Source organism: Cyprinodon tularosa, unplaced genomic scaffold (genome assembly GCF_016077235.1).
Source record: "Cyprinodon tularosa strain WSP-4 unplaced genomic scaffold, ASM1607723v1 ctg905, whole genome shotgun sequence".
Lineage (NCBI taxonomy): Eukaryota > Metazoa > Chordata > Actinopteri > Cyprinodontiformes > Cyprinodontidae > Cyprinodon > Cyprinodon tularosa.
In genome coordinates, this window is record NW_024039680.1 from 28,006 (window position 1) to 39,682 (window position 11,677).

Here is an 11,677-nt window from a genome sequence, read left to right on the forward strand (position 1 = left end):
GATAGTTGTGTATCTTCAAGTTTATTGAATTAGATTAAATCAAGTTTTAAGTTAGAGATTCACATGGAAGGCCATATGAGGCCTCCAGAATTTGCGAGACTGAGAAAACACATCTGCTTCTGTACCATGTGACGGTTTGAAATTTGCATGTAAAGGAGGGCGAAAAAATCCTGTGAGACTTTTTTTTTTCTCATCTTATGAGGCAGAAATTTAAAATTCTTGGCTTTTATATCAATCAAATATGTGCAAATTCTCTGATGCATGATGGGCCTTTGATCCAGAATAGGGTCAGAGCTAGCATCATGATTGCTTTGTGCGTCAGAAGCTGAAAGGTTTAAATCTTTGCAGTAAATTGGAAAATCCTATCTCCCTTCAGTTAAAAAGCTCTAGACGTTCAGATCTTTACTTAACTGAAGTCTTACAGTATCTGATCTGTGACTTACTAAGTGACTCAAGCAGCATAATGATTTGTCTATATGCCGGACAGTCTCTAAAATGTGAAAAATTTAGGGTGAAGAAAACTGTGCAGACTCACCTTTGTTCAATTTTATCCATAGGCGCTTTTACATATAGTCATTTGTCCATTTCAGAGTCTGCTTCTTAGGTTTGAGAGCTTGTTCAATGAATTTGCACTTTAACTGTTGATCATATGGGCAGTGTTTTGGTGAGAAAAAGAAATATAATGACACTAAAAGAAGAACAGAAACCTAGAGTCTGCATAGAATGGTGTTTCTAGACTTGGCTAAAGAGGACATATTTCAGTTTTTTAGTCCTGGCCATTAGAATAGGCTTTCTAGGCTTTCTAAGCATTTTTTCTTAATTCTGAAATCAGCCAGTATTTCTCTACTGTTAAACCATTTCATAACAAAGGAATTTGCAATAACAGCCATTGACTCATTTAATACATTTAAATCTAGGAACATAAACAAAATCTAGAGGGCTGCATGACCCTCATGATTAATCTGGAAATTTGCTTGAAAGAACTTTGCTCAAGATGAAATTCATCATTTTGTTTCTCTAAGCTATATTTACTTCCACTTGCTTCATGTGGGATTTTTGCCTGCTGATCAGGAAAACACAAAATCGAATTCTATCAAAGCTTAATCAGTCCACATCTTACCCCTCTGTGAATTCAAATCAGATTTCATCATGTCTTACACTGCTGCAAAAATTCTTTGTTAGATCTGGTCTTGATCAGCTCCCGGGCAGATCATGGTTTGCATCATGTTTCCATCGTCAGCAGGCATCAAAGCAGCTTGCTGTGAGACTTACCAAAGGTTGCTCTCAGCTAAAGAGAGTTTTCCTTCATGTTTTAAATATATTTTTTTTGGATTAAAACAGTCTCTTTTTTGCAGTATTATAAGAGTTGTAACTATAGTGTTTCTGCATGCACTCCACTTTATTGGCTGAAAACACACAGACTTAAAGGAATAGTACACCCAAAACATGATTAGCCTTCATTTTCTACTCACCCCCATGCTGAACAACACTCTGGAGTACTTTTGTGATATCTCAAGTGCATCTGGAGATCTGGGAGGCTTCTTGCTGTCTGCTGACATTCAAATAATGGAGGTCTATTGCGCCCGAGGCAGAAAGGTCCATAAAAGTCCACAAAAAACGTGTCAATATTCCTCCATACTGCTCGTCCAATGTATTCCAAGTGTCCTGAGTAGGTAGCATCCAGAATTTACTCGAAACAAAGTTATTTAGAATGTTTTTAGAGCATAAACAGTAGTGTATAGGATTTCCTGAAAGCGAGTTCACGACGCTACGGAAACCGCGGCAGACCAACCCAGACGAAAGTGCGCACTCAGCTCGGCAAAGAACTCATGCTCTTCCTCAACACTGAAGTCCTCAGACATTTTTCTTTCGTTGTTTCTTTCTTTGCACAGGTAAACAGCACATTTCTTCTTCTACGCTTGCATTATTGGCAGAGCAGACGCCGAATGCGCACTTTCATCTGGTTTGGTCTGCCGGCTTCCGTAGCGTTGTGAACGCGCAGGTGCGCCCTTCAGGAAATCCTATACACTACTGTTTATGTTCTAAAAACATTCTAAATGACTTTGTTTCGAGTAAATTCTGGATGCTACCCACTCAGGACACTTGGAATACATTGGACGAGCAGTATGGAGGAATATTGACACGTTTTTTGTGGACTTTCATGGACCTTTCTGCCTCGGGCACCATAGACCTCCATTACTTGAATGTCAGCAGACAGCAAGAAGCCTCCCAGATCTCCAGATGCATTTGAGATATCAAAAAAGTACTCCAGAGTGTTGTTCAGCATGGGGGTGAGTAGAAAATGAAGGCTAATCATGTTTTGGGTGTACTATTCCTTTAATGCAAGACTTGGATAAATTCAGTATCTGCCATAGATACATGATGATGTTAATGAAGACTAGATGGTTTGCAGGAGTTAGCAAACTGATACAAAAAAACAAACAAACAAAAAACAAAACAAATAAACAGAGTAATACAGACCTCTTTGGTTGCATTTTTTATGCATCAATCGTCTTATATCATCACCCCACTCTGGATGTCAGCAACAGTTTTCTTTGCACATTTCAAAGCTTGCAGCTGATCCAGTGGCCTGTCCTTCTCTTTCTCACCTTGACTCTGAATAGTCTGGTGACTGATGTTCGAAACAGCTGTACTCAAAGGTGTTAAAGCAATTTGTGCTTTCTTTATTTATTGGCAAGTTGGATGTGATGATATTCTTCGTTTGATTGATAAAGGCTTCTCTATTTCAGATGGATTATAGAAGAATAACACAGGGGTCAGCAAATGTTTTTTTAATCCAGAGAGGAACTTATTGACTCCAAATGATGAACATGGTCTTATATTATGTATAGCAGGATTAATGTATTTGGATTTAACCAATCCACATTAACTTTGAACATTTCACTTAGATCAAATAATAATTTAATTTGTGAATCAACTCATTAAAATCAAACTGTAAAAGCTTCAGGTCTTTCAATTTTGTAAGGGTACTGTTAGACTGAGAGGCAGTGTTTAGATGGTTATCAAATCAATTCATACTATGGTTCAATGGAAAAATAGCTCCAATCAGAGTTGTGGGCGGAAGTCAATGCTGCTCCTATTGATGTGCCCCTGAAAACCACGCTTAACCCTGTCGGTGTGTGTATGGCTGTGTGAATCTGAATGAATTACAAGGTCACCACTGTCAGTATGGCCAGAAAAACATTGCATGAATTTAGTCCATCTACTATAACTTATTGGTTACCATGGTAACATACATCAATACAGAGATGTTTGATTGTTTTTGCATATCTGTGGAAGGAGTTTAACTGAGTCTCATTAAAGAAGACCAAACATTTACATTTAAGATCCCTTCCCATCACTTTCTTTATTTTTCATTCTCTCTTCAAAAACTAGCATATATACAATCTATAAAAAAAATGTGATCATTTAGAAAAAAACTGTTGAGAAAAAGCAAAAGTATATAATGGAGTTTAAATGATTTAATTTAGATTGTTTAATTCAGTTTATTTAAATACCACCACACATATTGCATTGCAAGGCACTTTACAGAGAAAATAAAAAATCCCTTTTAACAGAACCAGGCTCAACGTGAGCAGCCATCTGCTGAGGCTGAATTGGGTACAAGAGGACAGAAGCAGACATACAAAAGTTAAGTCAAGCAGATGAGCTCCTGGCCAGTTTTCGTGTCAGTGGATGAAAGAGAGAACATACACTTATGGCCAAAATGGTGTCACTGAAGCATCTCATTCCTATCATCTTGCCTCTAGTTCCTTTAAGGGAACAGGATAATTTTAAAAGGTTAAAAGTCTGTATAATTTGCAAAAGCAAAAGCTCAACGAAAGGTTTATACCCAGAACATGAACTAGTTCTTGCTTACTAAAATGTGATTGTCATATTTTTACCTGACTTTATTACAACAGGTAGGGGCCAGTATTCCAGCAAGCCATTGTTAGAAACTGATGGAAGCAAATAGGTATAAACCTGAATGTGATGAAATAAAAACTTGTCCCATGCTGAATTTGTTCTGCTTTCAAAGTGAGGTCATGTGCGCACATCAACAGTAATGGATCCACTACCGAGATGAATTTAACTGCAGCAGCCTTAACTGTGACAATGTGCAGACACATACAGGAGTTACATGTTCCTGACCTTTAAGGTACATGTTTCAACTCTCCTGCAAAACAGAGTAAAATGTTTCTATACTACGAATCTCGTTCACAAGCACTATTTTGTAAAACCAAGAAGAGATGGACTCCGTTCAAGTTTATCATCTAAAAAAAGAGCATTTTGAAATGTCTCCACACAGTAAATGTAATTAAATTAAATAAGAATAGATTCTAGAGTATGATTTTTTTTTTTTTTTTAAATGCAGATTATTCTTTGTGTTGAGAGGATATACACAGGATTTCTGTTAAATCATTTACTCACTAATAGAGCAAGTTAAAATCACTCCTCAAGAACCCCTCATGGTCTTGGTACCACCCTAAAGGTCCAAAGGACAGAAAAAAAAGTCTGAGCTAAAAGATTCCACCACAGGTGTTAAGTGAACAGCAGTACTGCAGGTGAAAGGTTCAAATAACTGTAAAGAACAACAAAGAGATTCAGCTGATGCCATTAAACAACCTCCTGTGCAAAGAAACTAGGAGACATGAGGTTAGAAAACCTTTTGTTAAAAAAAGGAACCCACACTGGTAAGAACTGAGGAGAGAAGATTTTGGCTTTTATGTAGTAACAACCCCTGCTTTAAAGGACTTCCAAACAAAAAGGGGATTGCTGGAAGACATTTTTTTAGTTATCATATCTTCTTTTCATTCATTTGCCGTATTTGTCCCTTCTACCTTTACCTCTTTGCCCTCGGCCACCACCAATCATAATCAGCCTCCCAATACTTCAGCATCCACAGATACTCGCTGCGTTGTTTATTTAGCCTTCTTTGTGGCATAAGAGCTTCTGCTGATGAAGACCTTTCAGATTTATGTTGATTAAAAAAAAAGTCTTATGTTTCAAACACTTTTCCCCTCCTTCTTTTACTATCCAAATCCTCTTATGAGTAAGCATTTCGTTTCCCATAATTAATTTCTTTATCTCTAAACATAAGATGAAACATACGAAAAATAATGAATTGACATAACTGACATCCAGAGTCGAGTGTAAGGACTCCTCATTAAGTATGGGCTCTCCTATTAGCTGTGTAATCAAGTTTTCTACTTTACTCATTACTTGCATTTCAGGCCTCAGTCATCAAACCTGGATGGTAACTATAAAAAAATTCAGGCCAACTTCTTGTCCAGTAAGGTATTTGTAATGATCCTGGCACTGATGTTAGGCTGATCACTCAGTCCATACACCTGCTCTGCTTCACCTGTTCAGCAATAATCTCTCACCGGTTTCACCTGTTTCCATCACTATTTATCCCCATCAGATTATTTCATGCCAACCCGGTTAGATTAATCCAGCATCATCAAAATGATCTGCCTGCCTGTTAACTGACTTGTTCTGTCTCCTGATACCGAGCCTGCCTGATCCTATTCTGACTGTCTGCCTGCCTGGATATCCTCTCTGTTCCACCTCTGGATCTCTGAATCTGTCTGACCTGGATTGTCTGCATTCCTCTCTGGATCACAATGCCGATAAAGCCCCACAAAAATCACCTGGCTTCCTCCCTATGGATCATGAACTGGTAAAGCTTTACAATCTGCCTGCCTATCCCCTGCAGCCTGCCTGCTTCTCTCAAACTCAGCCCCGCTGACCGAACAAGCTTCTTAATAAACTGTGTTCCAACATCACAGACCTGTATTGGTTATACTTGGGTCCAGCCTCTGTTTCTTACAGTATTTTCCTAATTCAAGGATACAATTAAATGGGACAAATCACAAAAGTAATTTATGTGAAAGTACATCGGATGGAGGAAGGAGTTCTAGGTTAAAATACTAGACATGTCCAAATACAAGTCTTAGAACTTTGTCTTTACTTAATATTTTAGAGAGCATTTCGTAAAAGAGGAGAAGCTAACCACTGAGCATATGGATTTTAAATATTTTCAAATATTTTGCTACTTCTAAGAAAAAGTTTAATTCCTTTTTGGAATTTTTGGAACTTTTAAGTGAAAAAAAAAATACTTGAGGTTTTGGTAAAAAATTGTTAACATCTTACCTTGCTGGTAACTTAGCTTGATAGAGTCTTAACGAGGTTGAAGAAGCACCCACTTGCAGAATGAATCAAGAAAAACAGCAAGCATTTAGCAGCCAATTTATTGTCGGTAAGGTTTATCACAGGCACACTCAGTAGAGTTAGACAAGCGCACCCTTTCCGAGGCTGTCGTTCTATTGGCTGGAAAGGTTGCTAGGCGACGATCCGATCCAATCTGAGAGAGAGCAAAAAAAATCCGCAAGCAGAGCCTACGGGTTTGCGAGCGTAACTGAGACTCGAGCAGAGCGCGGTTTGTGCGCGAAGAGAAGGAGGCAAGCGAGAGGAGAAAATATCTCTGCAAGAAGCATTAAATCTGAGAGAAGAAACAAAGATTTGAGAGAGAAGAGAAAATATTTGAGAGAGAGCGCATGTTTTGAGTGTGAGCATTATAAGTTTTGAGTGCAAGAAGATGAAATTCTTTTCTCAAATTGAAATTATGTGCTCTTGCATTATGGCAGGATAATTCTCCCATACTTGAAGACTTTCATCCTATTCTGAGCTGCTTATTTCTGCCTTAACTGCAAGATGAGGTTAAGGAGGAACAGAATTCTGTTACCGTGACAACGCTCTAAATCGACCAATTCCTGTCCTCAGCTGTTCAATCACCACACTTAAATGTTTTGCATCCATAGCATCTGCAGCAGTCAGAACCATTTAAAATAAATGGAATGGGCAGACTTTCTTGCACCGCCTTCAACAATGTTATTTATTTATGAATTGAAATTTGGAACTTACCAAATTCGATAATAAAAGTTAATTCATGTTTTACAGTGTGTAGTCTGTATTTATGACAAGTTGGTTCCTTTAATGTCAAAATTAGTCATAGATCATGTTATAAACAGTTTATCAGAATACATTTTTATTTTTATTACCATATTTATATTTTACTAGAAGGCTCTTCTAGATGCTAATAAATTATCCTTATCTTGTCCACCGTGAATATTGTTAAGGCACATGGAGAGTAAATCACCAATAAGTGTCAACAAAGCAATGTAAACACTTAAAATGAAATTACTCTTGTGAGCTATTGCACTTTGCAGAATATCTTAATTAAAGGTTTTGATGAAATTGAACAATATAAAAGAATTGTCAAATGTAAAAAGGCCAACATTTGCAGTGAGAGAAACTGTGCTGTAGTGGGAAAGTCAAGATGTTTATCTTTATGGACAAGCATCACCTTTCAGTTTTCAGGCACTCAGCACCCCAGTTCCTGGTCTGGAATGTTCAGCAGTTTTCTCTACTTGTCTGGGTGATTCTCTGGACACTGTACTGTGTAAGCAGATTAAGATAAGTCATCATTAAAAAACTTGATCCTCATGTTTGAACCAAGAACTATTTTTTTCATATTTATTTACTGACCTGCTCAGACGGCGAAGAAAAACTGAATTAGGTGAACAAAAATTCTCGCCCCCTCCTCTGAAGACAATATACAAACCTGTGAAGTATAAGTATACTGTAGGAACAAGAACACAAAATTGAATCCTTCAAATTCATCAAGACTTTTTATAAACTGTCAAACAGTAAATGATAAATAAATCTGGCAGCATTTACTGAGGAAACCATTTAGTGTGTGTGGAGCATGAGAAAATCTTCAGCCTTCTAACGTCTCAGGCCTCCATCGCAGCAGAAATAAACATATCTTGACAGAATCATCACAATCTTGTGGAAAAATAATAAAATGTATTAGAGGAGAAACAACTGTTTGAGATTGGAATATGCTTGGTTTGTTCCTGAAATTTAATATCATATGAGTAGAAAGTATAGCCCAATATCTCAAAAAGCTACAATGCAGTGATAGAGTTGATTCCTTCCCACTATCATTTCAATCCCACTCCCCCATATAAGGGACAAAACATCTTACATGGACAGCCAAGCCAACAATTTGCCCCTATTGACCGCCCTTTCAGATGCATAGCCCAGTATCAGGCATTGCAGGCTAAAAAAAATCCAAAATGACTTCCCATTCCAAATGGGTGAACCTGTTCTTCTGGTTCAATTTGCATGTTTTGTAAGCCAAAAAACAAATTTTTGGGCATTATATAATTCTTCGAACTACACGCTAATTCTAACATTTTGAATTGAAAAAATTCTGACATTTTGAATTGAAAAAGCGAATGTCTTTTAACTTGGAAATCAAGTCCAGGGGATTGTTTTTTTTTTTTTTACTTTTTTGGAATATATTCCAATATTATACATTTAATTACTATGCATTTTATGTTTTATTTATCTCTTTAGTTTACTTATTTAGATTTATAAGATAATACTTACATTTACAGATGTTTTCTCTAGAATTATGATGAGGCAAAGTCCCCAATAATGTCCTCAAAATCCAGAAAGGTTGTATATGCATTCTTATTTCCTAGCAGACCTTCAGTTTCTTTTCTATTACTGTTGGTCTCAGGTCTCACCTGTTCTAGAGCCTCTTGCATTGATAATATAGGGTTCAAAGCTGTCGGACGGATGCCTCATGTTCATCCATAATAGGAATCTCATTCAGAAGCTACAGGAAGAAGGTGGACCAGTTATATCTCTTAAAAGAGGCTCAAAAGCATCATTTGAGACTTGGTCACACCTTTAATAAGTTGCTGAATATGGGCCTTGTTTTTGGTAGAAAGCGGCAGACATCCTTTTTGAACCACATTATTCAAAGCCATTTGTTGTCTCAGCTTGGTGTTGGTACATTATTCGGAAAGAAAAATAGAGGTCCTTTCCAGTCTCTGTTGTGCCAAACGTGTTTTCAATAACATCCAGACACTCTGTGGGTTTAGAGATATTGACTCTCACTGCTTGAAGAATCTCCATAGCGAGACCTTTTACACTCTCCATTTTTCTCTTCCTTGTTTCTTTATCAGGTTTTTCAGACTCTTCAATCATCAGTCTAGCTTGTTTCAGCCAGTTCTCTAAGTACTATTCCCCTGCAGGTGTGGGAAGCACTCCTGAAATGGTTCCAAGCCATCTGTAGCTGCCATTGTCAGCCAAAGATCTTGAGGTTAGTGACAAAACGTTACAGACTGCTCTAATTATTGCCTCTGGACTAGATGCTTGGAAAAGGTAATTTTTGCTCATGTTTTACTCTGGTATTTGTGGAGAATCTATCCACGTCTAAGCTGCACTATCACCTCCACTAATTTTCCAGTGATCCTCCAAGGAGAATCCTACCTTCAGGTGTTACCTAAGCTGGAATGGCCGTGGCATTTACTGTTTCTCTACACTAACAAACCACCGTCAGACTTTGAGATACAGGATCATACATTCTCTCCTTACTCTAACTCATCTAAGAGCTTTAATTGTCTGCAACATGTCCTCCATCTCATTGATCTCTGTGTCCTCTGGTATATTCTTAACCAAAACAGCATGTAATAGATCAGTTGCCTCTCCTGTCTTTTTACTGAGAAAAATACAACTAACCACAAGTGGAAAGTGTCTGTAGCAGTACTTAGCAATGAATATGAGTACATTTTATAAAATTTTGGTGACTGGTAACTGGTTGTCTGAGTGTAATACTATCCATCCATCCATTTTCCATCACGCTAATCCCTGCCGGGGCCACAAGGGGTGCTGGTGCCTATCTCCAGCTGTCAATGGCCGAGAGGCGGGGTACATCCTGGACAGGTCACCAGTCTAAAGCAGGCCACCGCAGAAATGAACAGGACAAACAACCATTCACGCACACACTCACACCTCAGGAGAATTTCGAGAAGCCAATTAAACTAACAGTCATATTTTTGGATGGTGGGAGAAAGCCCCCGCAGAGAGCCCACGCATGTGCAGGGAGAACACACAAACTCCATGTAGGAATCAAACCCAGAACCTTGAGCAATGCTGCCCACTGGGTCACTGTGCAGCCAGGCAATACTATAGTTTGTGCAAATAAAACCAAATAAATCCCAGCAGTGCCTCCATTTTTTTTTATGTAGCACCCCACTGCTTTGTCTAGTGTTAACTGGGATAAGAACTTTACTGACTGATGGGGAGTCTATTTGGGTTTTTTACATTTCAGGTAGATACTTCTGTAGATACTCTTCTGATTACAATTTATGACACATATAATTCAAGTTATATAAATAACTCCAGACAAAATAGTATCTTTTTTATGAAACTTTGAAAGATTACATGCTCAACCAAGAAATCAGGCTACCCAATACCTTTCAGGCCAAAACTTAAGCACATAGGCAAGGCCCTGTTTTCTCAAACTTAAATATCTCTGAACCTAACATGGGGTATTTTTTTCCTTCCCAGTGCATTTTTCCTGCCAAATAACTTTAAATGTTTTCAATGATTACCAACCAGTTCAGAGTTGTTTTGTTTGCCTTTTTTTTTTTTTTTATCCAAATTTTTGGCACTAACATAACTCCATACATTATCAAAAGAATTTGGATTTTAACATAAACACCATACCATACATGGGCTTACATTCATACAGTTTGGTACCACTTAAGGTTTCGTTGCAGGCCTGTCGAAGTTAGAGTGCAATGCAGTAGACGACAATCCTCTTCCCCTGGTTAGATTCTGAAACGGCTCAGACCAGGTTGATCAACAGATACGTGCTCCGCCATCATACTTTGCTTGTCCAGCCATCGTTAAGCCACCAACGCCACTGAGAAGTCTCAATTTCAGCATTTGGGTTTAATTTTGCAGGTCATTTATTTTTTTTATTCTTTTACTGACCCAATCCCAAACCGGCCCCTAAACACTAACCTAAGACTAACCCTCTGTTTGCGCATTCCCCTCGAAGTCAGCCACGTTTAAGACCCATGCCATACCCTGCAGTTGGTAGGGCCAGTAGACTGTTCAGCCATGAAATAGTTAGTCATCAGTGCAGACTGCGAACTAATGGCAGAGGAAACACATGCATACTAATGTACATCCTCTTCACACCAATGAAAATCACAAGTTGGGAAAAAGAAACAAAGGTATCATTAATTCCAAAAGGGAAGGTCCTCTTTAAAAATAGTTTTATCTGACTGTAGACAGAGGCAAATGTTTGATGTCATCTCAACCTGTGCCAAAGAGCTACAGCCATGCACATGGGGCGTCACTGCCACGTATTTAGATGATCCACCTGAACATAAAAGATAATCTTCGATACCTTTAGGGGGTAGTGTCTAGGGGGCGGTTTGGGTCATCTTCTCCTGCTCTCTTCCCTTCTCTTTCCCACCCTCACCTGTTAGATTTTTCCCCCATCGACTTCACTTGTACTTCCGTCTTTTACCTACTGTTATAAAGTAGATTCAATCCAAAGTTTTAAGACTAATCAAAACATTTATCAAGATATCTAAATACACACATCACCTTTAGAGAAAGTCTTTTTCTTCTCTTTTCCATTTTGTCTCATGTCATGAACAACAGCAGTCAACCAGATTTCATATAAAAAACATTTTTGTAATGAATAATATCACCATACTGTGAATATTTTGTTAATGTGCAAGGCGCTCTCTCTGTCTCTCTCCATATATATATATATATATATATATATATATTACTC